At 41.3% G+C, this 12161-nt stretch overlaps 1 pseudogene across 1 annotated transcript; it reads right to left on the bottom strand.

Annotated features, from left to right (window-relative positions):
- Window positions 1-3840: 3840 nt before the first annotated feature.
- On the bottom strand, window positions 3841-11083 carry LOC148584554 (leucine-rich repeat receptor protein kinase HPCA1-like; annotated as a pseudogene). Its single transcript, XR_015912791.1, has 18 exons — window positions 10745-11083; window positions 9335-9458; window positions 9138-9209; window positions 8871-8945; window positions 8679-8750; window positions 8407-8568; window positions 8252-8326; window positions 8098-8169; window positions 7918-7989; window positions 7749-7817; window positions 7575-7649; window positions 7214-7285; window positions 6405-7123; window positions 6167-6319; window positions 5906-6045; window positions 5581-5800; window positions 5194-5429; window positions 3841-4412 (listed from the first exon to the last, which is right to left on the bottom strand). The product of XR_015912791.1 is annotated as a leucine-rich repeat receptor protein kinase HPCA1-like (transcript).
- Between the last annotated feature and the right edge of the window lie 1078 nt (window positions 11084-12161).

Genomic DNA, 12161 nt, shown 5'->3' with positions numbered 1-12161 from the left:
CGTGCTTTGTTCCGAGTATAAGCTTTGATAATAACTCACAATGTGAGCTTTTACCTCAGCTGGATCATCGGAAAGAACACCCTTAATACGCAACTCTTCCACTCGATTGAACCTGCGGTGAGAGTTTGCCATCTTGTGAAAGAAACGAGTATTGCGGTCCCCCTCCTTGAGCCACAAAGTTCTCGATTTTTGACGCCAATGGATTTCTTCACAAAGCAAGGTGTTCTCCAATTCTTTCACCATATCCACCTTTCGGACCTTTTCCTCCTGAGCTAACCCTCTTTCCTCTGCCAAATCATCCAACTCCTGGATACCTCCCAACAACTCCTTTTTCTTTCTCCCAATGTCCCCAAACTCCTCCTCATTCCACTTTTTCAAATCCAATTTGAGAGATTTCAGTTTCTTAGCAAGCACAAAACTAGGTAAACCCTCAAATGAATAAGTTCCCCACCAAGAACTAACCTTATCAACAAAGCCTTCAGCTTTAAGCACACATATTTTGAAATTTAAAGCTCTTATTACCTCCACAAGGGGCCCCACAATCCAATAATAAAGGGAAGTGATCGGATATCAAGCGCTGAAGTCTTCTTTGTGACACTGCAGGGTAGTGATCTTCCCAATCCGAGGAAATCAAGAAGCGGTCAATTCTAGACCAGCTCTCATTTTCTTGATTATTAGACCACGTAAATTGACCCCCCATCAAGGGCATGTCCACCAAATTGTTCTCTGAGATGAAATCCGAGAAATCCATCATGCCAGTGGAATAGTAAGAAACACTGGAGCGCTCACTAGGGAACCGAACGATATTAAAATCCCCTCCAAAGCACCAAGGAACCTCCCACACATTCATCAAATCAGCCAACTCTTCCCAAAGAGCCCTTCTCTCCCCATCCTCATTCGGACCATAAACCCCCCCAAAAGCCCACTCCCAATTATCCTCCACATTTTGAAAAGAGCAAGCCAAGGAGAAATGCCCCACACACTCCTCCTTACACTCCACCACCCTCCTATCCCACATCAATAACATCCCCCCCGACAAACCATTCGATCCTTTAAACTTCCATCCTACATGTTGGCCTCCCCAAAGACTATGAACCACCTCTCGGGAAATATCCTCCATCTTCGTCTCAATCAAACATACTACATCTACTTTCCACTCTTTCAATAAACCCCTAATACGCAACCTTTTTTTGAGGGCATTCAACCCTCTCACATTCCATGCTACAATATTAAGCTTCATGATCCACCAACGTGCCCCTCTCACCATCCTTGAGCTCCTTTAATCCTGTTGGGGCTGGAACATAGGCAAAGAGGCCTCCCAAATCAGCATCGCCCTGAATCCTAGAAGCTTCAATAGAGTTGAACAACAGCTCCAACTCCCCTGTCTTCCCTTCATCTGAAATACCAATTTTAGGGCAGAATTTGAGGCAATTTTTAACTACCCAACTTGAAGACATCAAACCTGGCCCTAACTCCTCCAACCCAACAGAATCTGAGATACTTTCCTCTTCCAAGCTATAGCTAGTCCCTAAAGGCTCCATTGCCGGCATACACTCCACTCCTTTTTTTCCCCCAAATAACTGCGGACTCGTACTGCTTGCCTCCCCCCGACAGAATTCCTGGGAACAGCTCCCCTCTACTTTCCCTTTATTCCGACAAGAGGGTATCTCCACCAGGAACTGATCACTACCCACACCCGTACTTGCCCCCCCATCTCTTGTCTCCACAATACACATCGGCATGTTCTGAGTGTTTTCCCGCCGGAATTGCATCTCCGGCATCCTCTGGGCTGAAACCGGCTTCGACCCCAGTCTCCCTTGCCCCTGCCCATACGTCGCAACACTTTCCCCAGCTTCTCTGGCACTCTCTGGACAGATTCCGGTCTCCAGCAAACATATCGGCGAGCTCTGGGCATTTTCCGGCGAAAACTGCGTTTCCGGCACCCTCTGGATTGATTCCGGCCTCGACCCCAGAAGCCCTTTCCCCTGCCCATGCGTCCCAACACTTTCCCCAGTTTCTCCGGCACCCTCTGGACAGATTCCGGTCTCCACCAAACATATCGGCGAGCTCTGGGCATTTTCCGGCGAAACTTGCGTCTCCGGCACCCTCTGGGTTGATTCCGGCCTCGACCCCAGAAGCCCTTTCCCCTGCCCAGAAACCGCAATCGTGCCTACCGACACATCATTCCATGTTTTCTGCCCAAAAAGCCTTCTCCTATAAGTCAACAAACCCTTTCCCTTTCCGGTAGACTGACCCTGCACCGGCGAGGTGGAGACTCTGTTGCTTGGGTTCTCACCGACCATAAACCCAATGCCATCCCGAGCAGAGGTGCCGGCAACCTCTGTAAAGATACCCCTTTCCGCTGATCCAGCCCTTCCACCCACAGGTAGAAACTTCTCGGCCAGCAGCGACGAGTTCTCCAATTGTACCACGTGAGGTCTTAGCTCCAACGATTTCTTCTCAATCTCCTCCCTGAGTGCCATCTCAGCTGAGAGACATAAATTCAGTCCATCTCTACTGGAGCAGCCCACTCCTGATCCCAGCAGTCCTTTGGGCTTAAAAACAACTCTTTTTTTCACCTTCATCTTGCTATTGGGCTTTGAGCTCAGCCCACACTTTCCCTTTTCTTTCCAAACTGAATTTTGCTGGCCTACACCTTTCTTATCTCCCTGCCCAAGCCCACTACCCTCCAGCTGCTTGAATACTCTATCAAGTTTAAGCAATCCCACGTCACATTCTCGTTTCAGACAACTCAAAGTCTCCCTGACGTTGAGGAGCTCGAGATGTACAGCAGAGTAGGTCTGCCCAGCATGGTTCACCACTCCCTCCCGTCCCTTCAATTGCCCAGAGGCTGACGTCGACACCTTCTGCCCTGCCGGCAAAGAATTGCGACTCGCCGGAGCTCCTATCGGCGCTCCCATGCATCCTCCATTCTTCACGCTGTGCCTACCAAACCCAACCGGACCTGTATCAGACCTCGCCGGCAAAAGCAACTTCGTCGGACCCACCCCAGAAGCACCAAAGGCCGACGTCGAACCATGGGTCTCCGACAGAACCACCCCTTTGCTGCCATAAACTTGAGCTTGCTGTTTCCTGTGGTCAGAACCATCTTTCTGCCTCCTAGTCACTCTGTTCTTCGGTTCTTGGAAAGAATCGCAGCAATCCTTGGTTGACTTCAATGACATTTTCAGTGTTTCCGCATAGCTCCTTCTTTCCTTCACCTCCTTATCTCTCTTGTTTTCCCTAAACACTCGTTTCTCACTTACACCTTGAGAGTCACAGAGGGTCGAGTTTGCCACTCGTATTTCCTCGACGAAACGATCCCACCCAAAACCACGACGTCCTTCAGGGATGATGATTGAGCCGCACCTCCTTCTTCCATCAAATTCCTCCACTGTCAGAAAACATCCATGCCTGTTTGAACATTTCTGAGCTATTATCCTAGGATACCCAGCTCTAGACTGATCCCAAAAAACTTCTGAATTGTCCACAGCCACCAGCGCCTCTCCTATTCTCACCATCCACGCTAATTCGTCCTTTTTCAAGAAAATGGACCTCTTGAACCTATTACTCCTCTCTAAAATCCTTACCCCAGCTGCCCCCACCTTAATCAAAACCTCAAACTCCTTTGACTCCACGGACCACCTCCTCGAACCAGCCATGATACAACCTAAACTAGCACAAACCAACTCTCACGCGCCCCTCACGCGCCGACACAGGCAAGAGAGAGAAGAGAGCATAAAAGTGAATTAATTTCATATATCAATATAAAACAAAAGCAATTAAACAGCAATTAATGTATAATATATTCTGTATATTATATCAATAGACACATCCTAAAAAGCAATTAAACAGGAAAAACAAAATGTAGAAGATAGAGAGTATATATATGCTTACTACTACTTGGGTTCGACTTTTGCCGAAATTGTGTATCCACCACTGTAATCAAACGTATCGCTGTCATTGACATCCTTTCTTGGCAAAGAGTCATTGTAAGGATGCTTAAAAGCAGCCTTTGAAGCTCCAAAGTCTGTGGCAGATGATGATGCAGAAGTAGTAGAGTCTGTAGCCAAGCCGTCATTCTGTAAGATAGTCTCAATGGCCTTTACCACTTCACTCATTGTAGGACGGTCTGCAGCTGTATCTTCAAGGCATTGCATGGCCAGCTCCAAGAACGTTCCAAACCCTATAAGATTAGGTGTGTTTCTGATGGATGAATCCATCATGTCCTTCAAGCCGTAGTGTACTTCATTGTTCTTATCCATCGCCATTCGCACCTCCCGGACGATGTACTTTCCCTTCTCGATCGGTTGCTTTGCCGTTACCAGTTCAAGCATAACCACTCCAAAACTGTACACATCACTCTTCTCAGTTAATTGTTGAGTCAGGTAGTATTCTGGATCCAGGTAACCCTGCAAGCACAAGCCATTTTGCAAATGAAATTCAATAGAGATTCCTGTTAATGGAGAATTTACTTTGAATTTTAATAAAAGCATGCATGAAAATGAAAAATGAAAAATGAAGCTGTTGTTAATATGTGTTGGATTTGGGCCGACGAGGCTACATGGCCGACAAAACACACCTAGGCCCAAACTGGTTAGTAAGTAAAAAGCGGCTTCAAAGGCCCGGTTCCACTATGCCATGAGCAACAGGGGATCCGCTCTGATAGTAATGAAGTGCACACAAAGCCAAGTAACCACATTCAAACCCATTATGCAAAATACAATCCTAAATAAGGGATGTAGGTTGCTTAAGCCTAAGCCATCGTGGAGGAAAATCCCACGACCAGGCTCGAACATGGCATGGAAGCAGTCATACTCATAATACTATAAATGATAAGCTCCAACAAAGTAAGACGGACTTTTGGCCCTAAGCTCAAAAATCAGACTTGAGTGCATTTATATTTCTTTTTAAACACCATACTGACTTATGCATCAAAGCTATACCCGCTAGCACCAACCAGTGGGCTCTCATGCTTACATTCTCTCTTTTTACAAATGTGAATTAATCGAGCGTCTGGCACTAGGAAACTGTTCTAGTAATATGAAAATTAATCTTTGCTTGAATAGCTAGATTAATTTTGTTTGTCTCCTCTACATTTTTTAAATGCAGGAAGACAAGGTAGCTGCTCTATGAAACATATCTGATTGAAGAACTGTATAAAGCAAGAGATTCTGTGGTATTATTACTTACCAGTGTGCCTTTAACTTGAGTGGAAACATGCCCTTTGGAAGTGTCCGATACCAGTTTAGACAAGCCAAAATCTGAAACTTTTGCTGTTAAATTTTCATCCAATAGAATATTGGTGGACTTAACATCTCTGTGGATTATGGGAGGATTAGCAAGCTCATGTAGGTAAGCTAGTCCTCTAGCTGAGCCAAGTGCAACGCGGAGTCTTCTCTTCCAATCAAGATGAATGTTAGATCTCCCTACAACTCATATTTATGCAAATAGTTTCCTATTAGACTTTGAAAAGAAGTATTTGACTGTTACCAAAGAACTAAGCTCTCATAGATTGTGGATATACAGTGTAGATTATTCAAATAACCTTTTGGTTGATTGAAATAAAGTGAATTGTACCTGCCAAGCTCTGCCTAAGCGTCCCATTAGGCATATATTCATAGACTAGCATCTGCTCTCCTTGTTCAAAACAAAAGCCCACAAGGGCAACAAGATTCTTGTGATGAACTCGCGAAAGCAACTCAATTTCAGTCTTGAACTCGAGTCCACCCTGCATTGATCCTTGCTGAGCTCTTTTGATTGCCAAAACTTGTCCATCAGAGAGTATCCCTCTATAAACCTAGGTAGAACCATAAAAACATCAGCAAGCAGTGACTGGTGTTGATTAAATACTAGGATGGTCAGAAAAAATAGAAAAGAACAGATTAAATACTGGGAAATTTACCTTGCCATACCCTCCATAGCCTATCTCATTACTGTCAGAGAAATTGTTGGTGCACTTTTTGAGTTCATCATAAGAGAACCATCTTGCTCCCTTTAATTGTGGTGCACCGCCACTGTCATTGCCACTTGGTACCCAGGAAGCTGGAAGAGAGTGAAGATTAGCCACACAAGCCAACAATTTGTCTGATGTTTAATCTCCCTACAACATATAGATGCCTGAATCTTGGACTACACAACAAGAAATATTTTATGGAGTAATTACCGAATGGTCTACTCATTCCAATGGCTTTTTCTGCACGTTTCTTTTGCCGAACAGCGTATGTCCCTACCCCCAGAAGGACCAGAACCAAAATGGCACTGCCAACTGCTATCCCAACAATCAAACCAGTGCTAATGGAAGTTCCTCTGTCTGAGTCTGAAGAAAAATATAACTTTGTCAGAGAAGAAAAGAGAGAGAGAGAGAGAGAGATGAGAGTATAAGGAGATGTGATTTGAACAACCTTGAAAAACATAAGGAGATGCTATAAAATTGTAGGGTCCGAACTCTGCAGGCAGTCTGTAAGTTTGCTTACTCAGATCAAACCCAATTCTCTGAATCTCAGATCTTTTAAAATATTTTCCTTCTGCTGGAAAGAGAGCCAGCTGCACTTGAAGATAGTCAGCTTCATTGAAAAAGGGGTTTTGAAGAGAAACAGAACCGGGAGTGAGGCCCAGTTTAGTCCACATGGTCATTTCAAGTGAACGAAACCTAGTTATAGTTATAGTTACATTGGACAATTCCCTGAAATGGGGTCCTTTGAAGTATAATGTTCCTTCATATGGATAAGCACATTCACAACTCTGAGGGCTGAGCTTCTGATCAAGTGGGCAGAATTTGCTTCCACAATGAGCAAGGCTGGTAGAATATGGCTTTGTAGTTTGTTCCCGAAGCTGGCAGTATTTGCTATTCGAGATAATAGGGGAAGAACACGCTGGATTTCCAATCAATCTGAAGTATGTAAAATTTACAAATAAGGTTGATGACTAGGAGAAAATACAAATATCATTCAAGCTGAAGATTAAAGGCCATAAGCTCTCTCACTTTAATATCTTTGTGTAACCAGCGCCGCCAAACGTTACTGCGGTTATTTTGTTGTTTTGCAAATCAACAAGCTGCAATTGTGGGCTGATGTCCTTATCCATGTTCAATGTCTCATTAAATTCATTGTTCCTCAATTTCCTGAGAATGTAAAGGAATTGAATTGTCAAACTTACAGTTTCTCTTTATTGTCAAATTCTAATGCTCCCTCCTGTACAAATCAGAACTTACACTTGCTGTATATGTGGAAAGCTGAAGAGTTTTTGCGGGACAGGCCCTTGAAGTTTTACATATTCCATAACCCTGTGCCACAAATCACACATTAGCATATGCTATAAGTCAAGAAAGTTATTAGATCTTTTATTTGCATGATCTTTTTGACGGATGCAGGGAGAGTTTCGGGGCTTGTTCGCTAACGCTTTTTAGAATGTCTTTTTAGCTTTTTCATTGTGTGACATAAATATAAAAGTAGCTTTTAGTATTTTGTGCGTTGAATTGTTTGTTATGCTTTTGCTTTTTTCCTAAAAAGCAAAAAGCATTCTTAAAAAGCATTAGCAAATGAGCTCGGATCTTCGACCTACTAAAGACTTACAGAGTGGTGAGTGATGGTAAGGTTGAGAACCAAGCTGGAGCTTCGGATGGGTCAAAGGAGTTGTTACTAAGGTCCCTGTAAAAATAAGCCATCGAGTAAGGTTCTTTAGTTCATGAAAAGAACAAGTTAGAGAAATGGAAAACCACAAATGGCAACCCCATGTCAGCCACTTACACATAATTGAGGGCGGTCATATTACTCAAGTCTGGAAAAGGGCCAGTCAGATGATTTTGGGCTAAATTCCTAGGGAAGACACAACAGCATGAACAAGAAAGCTAAGTAACCTCCAATATGATTATGCTAAAACAGCATCACTACATACTGCTAAGAAGTAAATACCCACAAGTCATTGATGTGTGTAAGGTTGTTGAGATTTGATGGGACATCTCCTGTCAGAGCATTTCTGTCGAGCCGACTGTTGCAATTTGGAACAGTTTAACTCCAATGAATGTGAGGGAATTAGGACATTTAGTAAAGAAAAGGTGTAGCTGAAAAAGGTTGAATTAAGGTGGGTTTTACTCACAGAACCTCAAGAGTCTGTACAAGTCCCAATGTTGATGGGATACTTCCAGAAAGCTGGTTACTATCAAATAATCTGCCATTCAACCACAAACATTTAGAAGGAGAAAAACATAAAAACATTGAATATAAACAGATGGGTGGTATCAGCAGCTTACACGTGTCTCAGTACCATCTTAGAGCTGAAAAGTTTGGCTGGAATGGGACCTGAAAGCTGGTTCTTGTTGAAATGGCTGCAAGTTTGTAGGAGTCAAGCTATTGTTTGTGCGAAAATCAATGTTCTAAATATATTAAAAAAAAAAAAAAAACTCACTAGTGTTGAATCTTCAGAAGGAGGTCCAAGCCTGGGGTAGTGGGGGTTGATATTGGGAGGTGGCCTGTCAACTGATTAACTGCCAGGTCCAGCCAGTTGAGTTTGGAGAGATTCCCCAAAGATGGAGGTATGTTTCCAGTGAAGTTGTTTGAATTGAGAGCCCTGGGAGGGAATGTAGTGCTGAATAAAGCAGACAAAGCAAAAAAAAAAAAAAAAAAAGCACTGCCATATTCATTCAAGAAGTACTATGAGATAACTTTGGCAGATCTTACAGGAAGGACAGCTCTGCAAGCTTCCCCAACTCATCTGGAATATCACCACTGAAGCTACAGCCAGCTAGGATTCTGAAAGATGAAAAACAAAAAAGTACATGCTTGTCTCAGTGTATTGAAATATATAAATTACTTAAAAGAGTTGGATGGAGGGACGATAGGAAAATTAGCTTGCTTATTATTGGATCTTACAAGATGTTCAAATTTTGTAGATCCCCCAGCCGTGGAGACAGGGAACCTGTGAGGTCTCGGTTAAATGACAGGTCCCTGGAAATTGAATAATATCACCACTTCAATGAACAGAACAGAACAGACATGCTAATTAAGAATGAGACATGTACAAAAAAAAAACAGAGCAGAAGAATCTGTTTTGTTGTACAACTTGTTATCTGTTGGAAACTTGATGCAGGTATTTGCAATGGTTCAAAGAAGAAGAAGAAGAAGAAGAAGAATGCTCACAAGGATCTCAGTTCAGAGAGCTCTCCAATGTCACCACTGAGTCGCCCTTTGAGGCCCATGGTTGATAATCCCCTGAGAATAATTGAAAACAAAAAAATCGACAATGGACCAAAAACAGGAAAAAAAAAAAAAAACAAAAAAAAAAAGTTCAAGAAAAACTAAGAAATGGAGGCAGTAAGTAATAGAAAGATATTTACAATGCAGTCACCCGAGAATTGTTGCAAGTAACTCCTTCCCAGGGTGTTCCACAAGGATCATATGAATTTCGCCAGCTTGGTGGTGTGTGCTCCCACGACTCCTTCAGGGATTGGAGTGCAGAGACTGCACCAATATAAATTTAATCATATGCTTGATACAAGGAAACTATATGTAGGATAAATTTGACAGTAGAAAGTATAGATGGGAGTTAGCAGTACTAGCTATAGATAATACAAAATAAACACTACCACCACCATTGCCTTACGTTACAATCTTAAGTGTCTCAAATGGTTTAAGTACAATTTTAATCATATGCATATAAAGTTTTGGACATCCACTTGTTATAAATTGGTTTTCAAGGGTGATGAGTTCTATACAACGTTTATATCATTTGGCATTAGAGCCAACCATCACGTCAAGTATGAAATCAGACGCAGTTCGTCGAGTATGAAATTGAATGACTTTTACACAAAAGTTGTATCACATTACTCTCACTACTCTCTTACACTACTACCAAGTAGCTACCCCCAAATGAAAATGTCATCACCATGTAAATTTGTCATATAAGATCGTGAATTTTGACATGTGCAAAGTTCTTCCAGTTTAGCATATTCCCATTTTTTGTCAAAAAAAAAAAAAAATCGAATAAAATATTTTATTCGATTTTTTTTTTTATTTTAATTTTTTTTATTTATGACAAGGAATCCTTCAAGGTAGGGTCACTTCATGTACCAACTTATATCAGGCAAACCTTATAACTGTGCAAAGCACTCTTTTCATACGGATCAGCTAAGACTCTAACTTCACTCTAACTTCTCAAACAGCCGTAGCCCTAAAGAATAGTTTGCACCTAAAAGAATTCGAACCTTAAACCTAATATACTTGAGCCAAGCCCTTGAGGTTTATAGTTCTTCATGTATTTTCTTAACTCATTATTGTTTTGTCATATTACCAGTTATCAAAAAACTTAAACGGATAGGAATAGGTAAATTTAATTACTTAATTATTACTTTTAACACTTTTTACGATTCTAGCTATGAGATTGTTTGTCAGTAAACTCGTTAAAAATGTTGTACACAGTATAGCTATAGCAGATCATGCAATTTCTAGTAACCTTCAGCCTCTAATCGAAGAGTACCTCAACAACAATGACAAATAATATATTTTATCTTACAGAAAACATCGTGCTGGTAAGACAATTCTACAGAGAAAGAAAGGCAAACATTTTACAAATCAGGGCGACAGATCAAAATGAAAGAACATATCTCTCTCTCTCTCTCTCTCTCTCTCTATATATATATATATATATATATATAGAGAGAGAGAGAGAGAGAGAGAGAGAGAGAGAAACATAAAAAATGGTGTGCACAAAGAATACAAAAACAACAACAAACATGGTGTGTACTTACTATCACGAGCATCTGTAAGCGAGTTAATAAGGTGCATTCCAGCAGAAAAGAAAGCAAGAAAGAGCAGCAACTGGGTGCCTCCCATGGCGGCTTCTGCAAACTAATATCTCCAGGGATTACAACAAGAAGAAACAACTACAGAAGACAAGTCTTCCTTGAAAAAGATTGCATGGCAAGCATGTGCTTGACCAGCTACCTTAGGAATGCGTGTTTAGAGGATGAGGCTGAGGACGCTGACCCTTGCTATAAGAAAACCAAAAAAGAAAATATCTCATGAGCAGAAAGGGGAATACGTGTCCTTTTCTGCATTTTTTTTCTTCTTCTTTTTCTTTTTGGAAGCAATTGATTTCCCTCGTCTTTGAAGCCAATCTAGCTATTAATTCCTTCCCACTAGTCCACTTCCCATGGAGGCATGCCATTATACCGAATTCCTCTCTCTCTCTCTCTCTCTCTCTAATAATGTAGAAGGATTTGGACGTTTTGCTGAGGCAGCACTCGGCCCCCCTCTGTTGGCAACTTGGCATGCCGCCTAACCACGACCACAAACATCATCATCATTAATTGCTTAGTTAAGTAACGTACAGTCTGGGCAGTTGAGTATTAGGTGATATGGGTCCCATTTCAACATTATAGTTAAGATATGATAGTTTGCACTCACCAGGAGACCGATTTGATTTGTACGACATTTTTGCCTTTTTTTTTTTTTTTTAATAAAAAATTGTTTGTTATCTTAAATTATTATAATATTGGACATGTCATATTATATACGTGTAGTCTAATTTACATTAAATATAATTTAGGTTTGTTAATGAGATTTATGCAGAAGATTTAAGTAACGTATAATGATGATATGTCATGATTATGGAAATTGAGACTTCTTAGTGATATGTAGATATAGTTACAATGCACTAAGTGGACCACGTGAATTGTTATTTTATGAAATACTGTTAATAAGAATAAATTGAACTCACGATTACTTATAATATTAACTATTAATTCTCAAAGGAATGTGAACTCAAAATGGGAATTGTACGTAGTAGCCACTTTGATACATTTAGGAATGAGATCTTTCGTGGTCAAAGTCTTGGTATGTTAGGTAATTACATGTAGCATTATAGAAACACTAATACTTAAAATATAATTCATAATCACTTTGAGTTTAGTCAAAGAGATTGACACATCAACCTTGAACAAGAAAAGTAAATGCACAGAAAACATGGGATCTAACCTCTAAAATTCCTCATCCACACGAATTTCATTAAAAAAACCTATCTTTAAATTTTCTCTTATCGCCACTAAGAAAACTCCACCGGCACCGCCCATGCCGGCCCACACCTGCACCGCCCAAGCTAACCCCACCGCTTGGCTGTTAAAGTTCATGTGCTATGATGAACATTAAAATGTGCTCCTGGGCAAT

The sequence above is a fragment of the Corylus avellana genome, chromosome 7 (genome assembly GCF_965113065.1).
Source record: "Corylus avellana chromosome 7, dhCorAvel1.hap1.2, whole genome shotgun sequence".
Classification (NCBI taxonomy): domain Eukaryota; kingdom Viridiplantae; phylum Streptophyta; class Magnoliopsida; order Fagales; family Betulaceae; genus Corylus; species Corylus avellana.
The sequence above is the reverse complement of the archived record's forward strand: the minus strand, read 5'-3'. Positions and strand labels throughout refer to the sequence as shown.